The sequence below is a fragment of the Perca fluviatilis genome, chromosome 16, assembly GCF_010015445.1.
Source record: "Perca fluviatilis chromosome 16, GENO_Pfluv_1.0, whole genome shotgun sequence".
Classification (NCBI taxonomy): domain Eukaryota; kingdom Metazoa; phylum Chordata; class Actinopteri; order Perciformes; family Percidae; genus Perca; species Perca fluviatilis.
Window position 1 is genome coordinate 4,757,430 of NC_053127.1, and position 12,280 is coordinate 4,769,709.

A 12,280-nucleotide genomic window follows, 5' to 3' on the forward strand; every position below is an offset into this window, starting at 1 on the left:
GTCCTTCCTCATCCCCCACCTGTGCAAATTGACTGGGGTTGGTAAGGTGTCACACACTGCTCGGAGTAGAAAGGATATACGGAAGGGCTCCAGCCGCCACAGTTCACTCCATGTGATTGTTCTCTTGGGAAGGTCCCACCTCATCCAGGCGCCTTGAGTTGCGAGCTCGATGGATTTAGCTCTTCTCCCTTCTTCTTCAAGGTTTCGAACTTCATCCTGAATCCTAGTTCTCTTCTCCTTTGGGGTGGACTTTGACCACTGCTGGAAGTGTGCTGTTCCTAGACCCTGTCTTCCAGTGCAAGGGTCTCCGATGATGTCGTTGGTCCTGAGAGAACATTCTGCCTGGTTAATTGCTGGTTAATAAAATGATAGCTTGTGCTTTATCGACGCTGTTTGCACTTTAATAGACACAAAAAGAGATGGTAACAAAATAACAGCCATCGCTTAAAAATAATTTATTTAACTGCTACTGTAAACAAAATGCTAATGTTTAGTGTTTGCAAAACAAATGTTATGGCTCTTTCGTTCATATGGCAGAACATTTAAAAAAAATGCGCTATACACTACTGTTGAATTAATTATTGGATTTAACGTACAACAACACGATTAATTGCGATTAATCAGGGAATTCATTCGCGATTAAAACTTTTAATAGTTGCCCAGCTCTGAAAAATATCATTAATAAATGGTAAATTGATAGTTATTTAAACTTTAGCTCAGTTATTTAATTGTTAACTAAGAATGAAATGATGATATATGATATATGTATATATGTATGATGTATATATTATTAAACATAAGTTACAGCATAATTAATAATCAGTAATATAATTAATTCACCTTTTCTCATGTTAGTTAACAGTAAAATATCTATTAACTTAAGTTTAATTAACTATAAATTCAGGATTTATTAGGGATTGCTGTTATTTTGTTACCATCTCTTTTTCTCTATTAAAGTTCAACATAAACTATCGTTTTATAAACACTAGCACAGAAAATGAAAAGTTACTCCCCGTCGGGGAATCGAACCCCGGTCTTCCGCGTGACAGGCGGAGATACTGTCCACTATACTAACGAGGAGGGACGTGACACAGCATGTGATCGCAGCGAACCAATCAGTGGACAGTGTAGAGTATTCTTAGCAAGAAGTGTGTCAAACAAAAGATAAAACTATATTACAACCGTAGTGAAAATGTGTCGTCTTAACAAAACGTCTAGCTTATCAAACACAAGGAATTCAAGTAGTTATTTAAAGCTTTGTGTGAAACCAACAGTAAGGACGGTCAAAGTGTGGCCAGAGGGAGCTGACTCTGCACTTCAGCAGCGTCTTGGTAACACTGACTGGAGAGTGTTCGCAACTCAGGACACCAATGACTCCCAAGCAGACGCTGACTCATATGTAGGGTTGCAAAATTCCGGGAATTTTCAAATTTGGAAACTTTCCATGGGAATTAACAGGAATAAATTTAATATTTTTAATATTGCTTGTTATAATACTGTTAGTCTATGACAAGGAACTTAAATGTACTTGAAATTGGGGATGGTTTGGCCCGTCACCTATGCTTAAGCCACGCCTCCTTTCATAACTGGTTACCCATTTAAGTCTTGTGTGAGGTATCATTGAACAGGTAAGGCCAACCCTAAGTCTATGGGCTGAAAGGATGAAGAAAAACCTGTCAACCTTGTTGTATATATGCCTTAACCCTGCCCTGATCCCCCTTACTGAACAGACCACCCCGGTCTGCCACTCCTTAGGCACCGTCCCAGACTTCCACGCAATGTTGAATAGGCGTGTCAACCAGGACAGCCCCTCCCCACCCAGAGCTTTCAGCATTTCTGGACAGATCTCATCAGTCCCTGGGGCTTTGCCACTGTGGAGTTGTTCAACTACCTCAGCGACTTCCACCAGGGAAATTGACAACAGTCCCACATCATCCTCCAGCTCTGCCGCTACCATAGAGGGCGTATTAGCTGGATTCAGGAGTTCCTCAAAGTGCTCCTTCCACCGCCCTATTACCTCCTCAGTTGAGGTCAACAGCGTCCCATCCTTACTGTACACAGCTTGGATGGTTCCCCGCTTCCCCCTCCTGAGGTGGCGAACAGTTTTCCAGAAGCACCTTGGTGCCGACAGAAAGTCCTTCTCCATGTCTTCTCCGAACTTCTCCCACACCCGCTGATTCAAGTATCCCACTCTCACTTCAAGTATCCACTCTTCCTGCCTCCCTGACACAACCTATCCACCCCCGATGACCTGGTCTCTCAGGTCATCGGGCAAGCACAACCCCCACCTGTGGACGTCGGGCCCTCATACCACCCTCATGGAGTCTGTTTCTGACCGTTTGAGCAGACACACGCACATTTGTGGCCTGCTGGAGGTCATTTTGCAGGGCTCTGGCAGTGCTCCTCCTGCTCCTCCTTGCACAAAGGTGGAGGTAGCGTTCCTGCTGCTGGGTTGTTGCCCTCCTACGGCCTCCTCCACGTCTCCTGATGTACTGGCCTGTCTCCTGGTAGCGCCTCCATGCTCTGGACACTACGCTGACAGACACAACAAACCTTCTTGCCACAGCTCGCATTGATGTGCCATCCTGGATGAGCTGCACTACCTGAGCCACTTGTGTGGGTTGTAGACTCCGTCTCATGCTACCACTAGAGTGAAAGCACCGCCAGCATTCAAAAGTGACCAAAACATCAGCCAGGAAGCATAGGAACTGAGAAGTGGTCTGTGGTCACCACCTGCAGAACCACTCCTTTATTGGGGGTGTCTTGCTAATTGCCTATACTTTCCACCTGTTGTCTATTCCATTTGCACAACAGCATGTGAAATTTATTGTCAATCAGTGTTGCTTCCTAAGTGGACAGTTTGATTTCACAGAAGTGTGATTGACTTGGAGTTACATTGTGTTGTTTAAGTGTTCCCTTTATTTTTTTGAGCAGTGTATATATCCTATGGATATTTCAAACTTTAAAATGCAACCAAGAGCCAGCTTTCTCACTTACTCAAGAGAGCAATTGCTGGCTCTGCGCACAAAGGGACGAGCCGGGATACGGCACCCTATCCCGGAGGAGCTGAGGTGGAGACCCAGGGGCTGCAATGCTGGGGCTAAGCTGAAGGACAACCTAGCGGAGAATCGGAGGCGCTACAAGCAATCGATTCCACACTGGACACTGGACTACTATAATTATTGTGAACTTATAAGGTGTGGTTTAAATTTAAAGACTGTACTGCCTAAATTCCATGAAAATGTATCATGCCCCCTAAAAAGATTTTAGACCAAGTTTTCACTAATGTAGCTGATGCATACAAAGCTGTTCCCCTCCCCCATCTAGGCCACTCAGACCACCTCTCTCTGTTTCTACTGCCCAAGTACTTAGCACTAATCAAACATGTGAAACCAACAGTAAGGACGGTCAAAGTGTGGCCAGAGGGAGCTGACTCTGCACTTCAGCAGCGTCTTGGTAACACTGACTGGAGAGTGTTCGCAACTCAGGCCACCAATGACTCCACACGGACGTTGAGTCATATGTAGGGTTGCAAATTTCCGGGAATTTTCAAAGTTTGAAACTTTCAATGGGAATTAATGGGAATAGACCGAATATTTATTTAATATTGCTTGTTATAACACTGTTACGTCTATGACAGGGAACTTAAATGTACTTGAAAAAAAAAAAAACATGTTGCAGCATAATCTTGGTTAAAACAACCTAATTTAATGCAACTTCACTTGAATGTCCTCCCTATATTATTAGTTTCCGGAAATTTACGAGTTTTAAATTACAACTCAGAGTTGTTTGAATGACAGAAATCTGCTCAGATAAGATCCTAATGAGTGCAACAGGGCATGTAACAGTAGGATACCCAAAACACAGATACAACACTTCAACAAATAAACAATGATCTAACAAACAAGGTGAACCAGAATTGACTTTAGATAGCCCTAGTCTAAAGTCTTTTCTTCCTTCCTGTCCTCACACTTCAGCAATGTAACAAAACCATGTTGCATTGGCCGGGAATCGAACCCGGGCCTCCCGCGTGGCAGGCGAGAATTCTACCACTGAACCACCAATGCTCACATGTTAAATTATAAAGTAGCTCCGCCGACGTCACTGACATGACATGGGAGTGTTCTATTTACCTCGGTCCACCACGGTGTTGAGGCACCTAAGACCCTAAGACCATAGCTCCCTGCCGCAGCTGAACATTGTCCACTCAGGTTCAATGCCCCCAGCCTCCACAGGGATGCATGAAAAGCTCCGCCGGAGGTGTGAGTTGAAAATCTGTCGGACAGGGGCCTCCTCCGGATGTTCCCAATTTACCCGCACTACCCGTTTGGGCTTACCAGGTCTATCCAGAGTCTTCCCCCACCCCCTGACCCAACTCACCACCAGATGGTGATCGGTTGACAGCTGAAGAACAAGAACATGGTGTTTGTTATAGACGATCCATGACTAGCACAGAAGTCCAACAACAGACAACCACTCTGGTTTAGATCACGCCTCTCCATGTATGTTTATCATTGCCCACAAGTACGTTGAAGTCTGTCAACCTAGTCGTATATATGCCTTTTCTTCATTCCTGTCCTCCTCACACTTCAGCAATGTAACAAAACTATGTTGCATGCAACAAAACTGTGCTGCATTGGCCGGGAATCGAACCCGGGCCTCCCGCGTGGCAGGCGAGAATTCTACCACTGAACCACCAATGCTCACATGTCAATTTTTAAAGCAGCTCCGCACACGTCACTGACAAGACATGGAGCGGTCAATAGAGCTCGACAGTCCACGGCGGGTTCCGGAAGTAAACATACAATGCAATTTCTCCATTGACAATTTGGAGTATAAGCCATAAAATGATAAACGTCGATGGTAGACTTAAAACCAGCATGCCCACATGACTCAGCGATTCTATATAATCATATAGATGCCAAAAATCATGGGGCACCAACCTTGTTTTGAGATAAATGTCTTTTATTCGCGATAAGTACTTCATTACCCACAATCCTATAAACGGGTCGATGGAAACATAGCTGTAGACAATCCATGACTAGCACAGATGTCCAACAACAGACAACCACTCTGGTTTAGGTCAGGGAAGCCGTTCCTCCCAATAACGCCAACGTGCACGTTGAAGTCTGTCAACCTAGTTGTATATATGCCTTTTCTTCATTCCTGTCCTCACACTTCAACAATGTAACAAAAGTGTGTTGCATTGGCCGGGAATCGAACCCGGGCCTCCCGCGTGGCAGGCGAGAATTCTACCACTGAACCACCAATGCTCCCATGTCAGTTTTTACAGCAGCTCCGCCCACTTCACTGACAAGACATGGAGCGGTCTCGGAAGCTGGCCCTGGGAATGACGTCACACCTGAGTTGAATACTTTCCATTTACAAGTCATATTTTCATTGTTTTCATTAGCTTTTGTTAGCAATACCAGTTGATAACAACGCATTAAGCCGTTTTTTTGTGAAATCAGAATATAATTTTTGTATTTTATCATTTAGTGTAATATAAACTAATTATCCATGAATAGCACACTGAATATAATGAATATCAGGCTAGTTTGCACACTCCAAAACCAGCTGAAAGGCATAACTATATATAAATCACAAATCAAAGAAAGCAAAATAACAAATACAGAGAATCATGCACAGAAAACTTGATACAGTCTACAGTGTAACAGTATACCGTGTAGGTATGTGCGTGCGTGTGCCGTCAAGCTTTCACTCTCTACTAGTAAGGACGACAAATCAGCATGCAACTTTGCCTTTGAATATAATTTAGAAAGTGGTTCTGGCAAATTCAGTTGAAGGGTCTTTGGTTTGTATCTGTGAGAGTGGCCCTCGATCACAGACAAGATAGCAGTCCCCTTAGTACTTTCTTGCTGAACATCACATTCATACAGCTTTTGGTACAAGTCCCTATACTCCTCTTCTGTAGGGACAGGTATGCTGGGTAGTGGGGAGTATGTTACAGTCCTCTTCATGAATGAGATGTTGCAGATTTCCTCGTACTGCACCTTGCCAGTTTTGCTCAGGAGAACCCAGGCACAGGGCATCTCTGTACCGGACAGTCCATCTTTAAGATTTACTGCTAAGACAGCATACATGAGAGCAGCTGCATGCAAGCATGCTTCGCCCAGTCCCGCTTTGCAGGTGCAGTGGGCCATTAAAATTGTCCCATCATCATGGACCACGATCCATGGTTGTGTGGGGGTCATGTTGATGGCCTGAGAGTGGTTCACCTTAAGAGAAGACAGCAGACCAATTAGTCTAGTAAAATCAACTCAGTTGTCAATCAATGCATTTACAACACAGTGCCATGTTACACACACAACTGTTTTTTTATAGTGTACTAAGGGAGTGGAGAGAGAGAAAGAGAGAGAGAGTGAGTATGTGTACTTCATGTTACATGTTACTGTTTCCCTTAATGCTGTCAATGTTCTAATTGTTACAGTAAAAACACTTGTTAAAGCAACCTTGAATTTAATTATGAAAGAGAGAGAGAGAGACAGAGCTCTTAAAAAAGACCATGCCTGTTATTTCCTCCTTCCTAAAAGTTGGGTTAAAAGAACACTTACCTTTCCTTTTACAGGAAACATCTTCTTCTTGTGAAGGTGCCATATCTTCGAGTCAAGGACCCAGCCCGCAACAAAGTATCGATATGCCTCGGTACTCTTGTACACTTTGAGGCTTTCACCAGTGTATGGCGACAGATTATGTATAAGGTAAATATATATGTCATTGAATGCCAGGATTGGTAGTTCGGTAGCAGCGGACAGAGGCTGGAAGAACGTATTGGGTATCGAGTAGGGATCACATCCTTACGAGGATATTTTTTGAAAGGAACGGTTCTTTTCATGGCAGTCGAGGTGCGAAATATTGCCTTTCGTAGCCATTTAGCTACTGTATCCGTACAAGGCTGTAAATTGTAGCAAGCTTGTCAGTTGGTACGGTTGGTACTCGCCCCGCCCATAGACAGTATATAAGGCCCCACCCGGCCGGTAGGTACTCAAGATGGCGACAGTCAGTTGGAAAAAGAGCGTGATGACGTAAAAGGTCATGTGACTGATATTCATGAATACACACTCATTAGAAACGCAGAAAAATCCTGAAATGATCACTAAACTTCAACAGCTTTTTCACAAAAACTGTAAAAGATATCAAAACACATAATAATTCCTGAATACCTGAATATTTTGTGAACAGTTTAAAGTTTGAATCACGTCTGTAGGTGAAAGAATGTAGGAGGAGATACATTTTGAAACAGAAGAGGATTTGAAGGATTTGAAGCATGCTCCCATTGACTTCAATGTTAAAAAAGTGTTAAAAAGCTTAATATTTAAAAAAAAAAGTATAAATAGAAGAAAAAAAGTTGAAGAAGTCCCATCATTAGCTGAAAGAGCTGAACATTTTAAAAGTTGAATGGTTTTAATAGCTGAAAGTATGCAGAAATTACACAGAGTAGAAATACATATGGAATAAATCAGAAGAATGAAGAAAGAACAAAATAACAATAAAACAAATGAATGTTACTTGATGATAAAGAAGCTTTATAAAAATAACATTATAGTCTGATCTCTGATTCAGATAACATTACTAATAATTAGTTATATATATCATCATTTCATTGTTAGTTAACAGTAAAATAACTGAACTACCAATTTACCATTTATTAATGATGGTTATTATAAAGTGTTACCATTAACACTGGAAAAAAAGCTGGAAGCTGGAAAAAAGTGTTTTTTTCATAATATGGGCACTTTAACAAATACTTAAAGTGATGGTTCGGAGTAATTCACTCTAGGCTGCTTTGCAGCTTGACCGCGAGCCAAACAACCCCCAATCAGCTGTCTCCCCCTTCTTATTAAGTTGGTCGATTTAGCGTTATCAGGTGGTTAGCTTACAGCAGGCGCTAATGGACCCACGTTTATATGTCGTAAATAAACCCATTAATAATGCCTGGATTGATACCAAACGGCTACACTAGTACAAATATGTTATGAAATTATAAAACGAGGCATTACAAAGTTTGTAACAGTAGCCAATTAAAAATTGGCAAGACCAAATATTACACAAAAACATTCAGAAAGAATTGTCAACGATTATCTCCTATATCCCCTCCAGGAGTGTGTGCGTCGGTGGAAATCCCTGCTCCAACACATTGTTGGCATACACAGATGGGAGGAAGACGGCATACAACAAACGTGCCATCATGCCCCTCTGACAGCCAACGAACAACAGAGGAAAAGGTGGATGACCGTGGATTCCCCAGCGTACCGGGCTTTAAAAAGTATAGTCCTGGAAAACAACATACTGCGAGACTTGCGGCAGATGGCACTGTTCAAACACACAGGTATGTCTACAAAATTTGTTTCCCCCTAAAATCTATTTTATTTTAGATCTATGACAGAAGTTATTTTGCAACACAAGCATTGCTGCACTTTCACTCTAAGACATCCAGGTACACAATGTAAAGAGGCTCCTGTAAATATCATTTTAAAAGTACGTTATCATGTTTATGGCTAATATTTGTATGGGGTTGCATTGCACCTACACAGGGTCCCTGGAAGTTTTTCATTCGTCTATGCTGAAGTATACCCAGAAAAGGCTTCACTTTTCATACGACGCAATGCTGGCCAGAACACAACTTGCAGTCATGGACCACAACGCCAATGTTGGCAAGGAGCAGGCCAAAACAAAAGAAGGTAAATGCCTACATCTTCTACTAAAATCACTGCTATCCTAAAATAATCTGAATAAGACCTGAAAGTGAAATTGAGTGAATTTTGGAATGTCAGCTACAGAACAAAAATAGATAAATCTGTTGTGCTTTGTGCAAATACTTGACCATATGTACACCTACACTGTTATTACCTAATTTGTTATTACATTTTGTTTTATAGAACAACCCCAATTTGCATTTGCCTAGAAGTCCAACAACAGACAACCACTCTGGTTTAGATCAGGGAGGACATTCCTCCCAATAACGCCAACGTGCACGTTGAAGTCTGTCAACCTAGTTGTTTATATGCCTTTTCTTCATTCCTGTCCTCACACTTCATTAATGAAACAAAACTGTGCTGCATTGGCCGGGAATCGAACCCGGGCCTCCCGCGTGGCAGGCGAGAATTCTACCACTGAACCACCAATGCTCACATGTCAGTTTCCAAAACAGCTCCGCCCAGTTCACTGACAAGACATGGAGCACTGGTCAAACTAACCTGTACGGCATGCCGCAGCAACCTTTTATTTCCGAACATTCTTCTCTCCCCCGCCCACCGAGGGCCGGTGGTCCACTAAATTTCTTTTTGTGTCTATTAAACTGCAAACGGCGTCACTAAAAACATAAACTTTCGTTTTATAAATCAAAAGGTACAGAAAATGAAAAGTTTACTGCCCGTCGGGAGTCAACTTTAAATCAGATGATGTCACAACTGACGTCACGGACATTTCAAACTTGTCGGCCGCCATATTGAGTACCTGATTCGGCGAGATCGAAAAGGAACTGAGAAGGCAAGAAGCAGCTGGACCATATTGAAGGAACTTGTGAAGTACTTAAGCCTTGATATTACACACTCCGGTACAGTAGGTGGCGCTTTGCACCTAAACAAGTTGGTTGCGACCCGCCATTAACCGCTGAAAAGAAAAAAGAAGAAGAAGAAGAAGAATAAAAGGAACTAGCTATGCCTTCAATATGTTGTGCGGTAGGGTGCAACAACAAAAAAGGAGACCCCAAAATATCCTTTTACAGACTACCTCAGGACGAAAATAGACGCCATCAGTGGCTTGCAGCCATCAAGAGGACAGACTGGACACCAACTGCAAACCTTCGTCTGTGCAGTGCTCATTTTGTCTGTGGTAAGTGGATGTCAATATATTGTTAACGGCTAACTGTCGCAAATCGCCAACCGCCAACCTAAAGATAATAACATACAAATCTTTCCAAACAGTATTAATTAGTCAGGGTGAATTGGTTCATATACTGTCTAACAGCATGAGTTTAGCGTCAAAGGTCAGTTTATCGTTCAATAAAAACTTGTTACAATATCTGGTAGAGACATCACATCAGTCATAAACTGAGGATATTTGTTCAAGCTTAGAACCAGTTTAAGATTGTAGTATTTTATCATTTAGTGTAATATAAACTAATTATTTTACAAATTTAGACAGATGATTAATACTTTGTCAAAGGTTAATACTTGTTTTGTAAACCATCTATAAACATTTGGATGGTTATTATAAAGTTGCAACTAATGCTTAAAATACTAAGTTAATGATTATTAACGCATTTATAACAATTTATAAAGCGTCAATTAACATTGATTTGGCCTCTTTTAATCTTTTTGGACGATCTATAAAATAGATGACTGAGTATTTGTACACTGATTATAGCTTGCTACATATTTATGTTTCACATGTTTATACACTAGCACCGAAAACGAAAAGGTACTCCCCGGGGAATCGAACCCCGGGTCTTCCGCGAGATGACAGCGGGAGATACTGTCCACTATACTAACGAGGAGGGACATGACACAACATCTGATCGCAGATCAATCAGCGGACAGAAAAGATAACACTATATTACAACCGTAGTGAAAATGTGTAGCTTCTCAGCGAACGTAAGTTCAGTTCAGTCAGCACCGTCTGACGATACTATGTGCCTAGTTTCGTGCAAACTGGAAACAAGGCATATGAGGAGATCGAAAAAGTAGCTTTATGATAAATCACGATTTCACTATGATAAAAGTCTAGGTGGGAATGGGCGTGGCCTATATCAAGAGATTAAGTTGAATTCAGGAACGCTTGCTATACGTTTTTTAAATGCGCGATGTACAGTCTGGACGTAATAGGGAAAAAACATTTTTTTCTGCTATAGCGCCACCTAGTGGTTTAAGTGTGTCAATTTTTGTGTCCGGAACACTTGCAAGTATCTGGACCAGTCCTGAAAATTGTACCGCCCACTATGCACAGTTTAGGCTAGCAGCGCATTTTTACCAATGGAAAATGAATAAAAAGAATCTTAAATGCGACTAGAAAATGCATTTCCTGCAGAAAATGCGTGGGAATGCTGAATAGCTGAATTGCTAAAGCTAAACTGGTTGAATAGCTTAAATCCGTAGAAGAAGGTGAAGTAGTGAGAATAGTTGAAAAAGTGGAAATCGTTTTAAGTATGAATTTCATTAAAAGTTAAAAGCTGACGCTAAACTGAATTGTTGGTTTTAAAAGTTTAACGATGCCAAACGTGTCACAGTTCAGTATGGCAACTGCTCTGTGTATGACCGAGAGTACTGCAGAGGGTGGTGAAAACTGCCCAACTCATCACCGGTTCCTCACTCCCCTCCATCGAGACCATCCAGGGCGAGCGGGATGCTTGCATAAAGCCCGCAGCATCATCAAAGACTGTTCTCACCCCAGCCACAGTCTGTTCACCCCCTCCCGGTCCGGGAGGCGTCTCAGGTCTCTCCGCCCCGGTACCAGCAGGTTCAGAGGAAGCTTCTTTCCTGCAGCTGTCACCCTACTGAACTCTTGCTTTGCATCCCAGTGACAATTGTACACTGCAAAATGACAATAAAGTTGAATCTAATCTAATCTACGTGTGATACTGAGCCACCACCTATACTGTAACCCGGCGCCACTTACTCAGGCCACACCCCGTCATAACATTTGAACCGTTTAAGGTAGAGTCCTGTGTGAAGTGTCCTTGAACGCAGCAGAGAGTTCCTTCTTCATTGGTGATGGTTTGGCCCGTCCCCATGCTTAAGCCCCACCTCCTTTCATAACTGGTCACCCATTTAAGTCTTCAATTCAATTCAATTTTATTTATAGTATCAAATCATAAGTTATCTCGAGACACTTTACAGATATAATTTACAAAGCCCAAACAATTCTAATAATTCCCCAAGAGCAAGCAGTGCGACAGTGGCGAGAAAAAACTCCCTATTAGGAAGAAACCTGGGACAGACCCAGGTTCTTGGTGGCGGTGTCTGACGGTGCCGGTTGGGGATGTGATGAACAGTGGCGATAATAGTCACATTAAAGATAATGGAACAGTGACTTCAAATGGTAGTTGTAGTAGTTTATGTCATATCCGGGCGCTGCAGGGTGTTACAGGATGTAGTGTGGCACAGCAGAGCATGGATGGACGTAGCAGGAAGCAGCAGGGTTCAGCAGGACGCAGCATGACATTGCAGGGCACCGCAGAGCTTAGCAGGGAGTGCAGCAGGACCAGGTCTATCCAGAGTCTTCCCCCACCCCCTGACCCAACTCACCACCAGATGGTGAT

At 42.5% G+C, this 12,280-nt stretch overlaps 1 protein-coding gene and 5 non-coding genes across 6 annotated transcripts in view; all 6 read right to left on the reverse strand.

Annotated features, from left to right (window-relative positions):
* LOC120544555 (E3 ubiquitin-protein ligase Siah2-like) overlaps window positions 1–12,280 on the reverse strand; it is a gene marked incomplete at its 3' end in the record, with an annotated part of 540,100 nt that overhangs the window by 475,657 nt on the left and 52,163 nt on the right.
* trnad-guc lies at window positions 1,009–1,080 on the reverse strand. The gene has a single exon. It is a non-coding gene; the product is annotated as a tRNA-Asp (tRNA).
* trnag-gcc lies at window positions 3,997–4,067 on the reverse strand. Its single transcript has one exon. It is a non-coding gene; the product is annotated as a tRNA-Gly (tRNA).
* On the reverse strand, window positions 4,633–4,703 carry trnag-gcc. Its single transcript has one exon. It is a non-coding gene; the product is annotated as a tRNA-Gly (tRNA).
* Window positions 5,203–5,273, reverse strand: trnag-gcc. The gene has a single exon. It is a non-coding gene; the product is annotated as a tRNA-Gly (tRNA).
* Window positions 9,079–9,149, reverse strand: trnag-gcc. Its single transcript has one exon. It is a non-coding gene; the product is annotated as a tRNA-Gly (tRNA).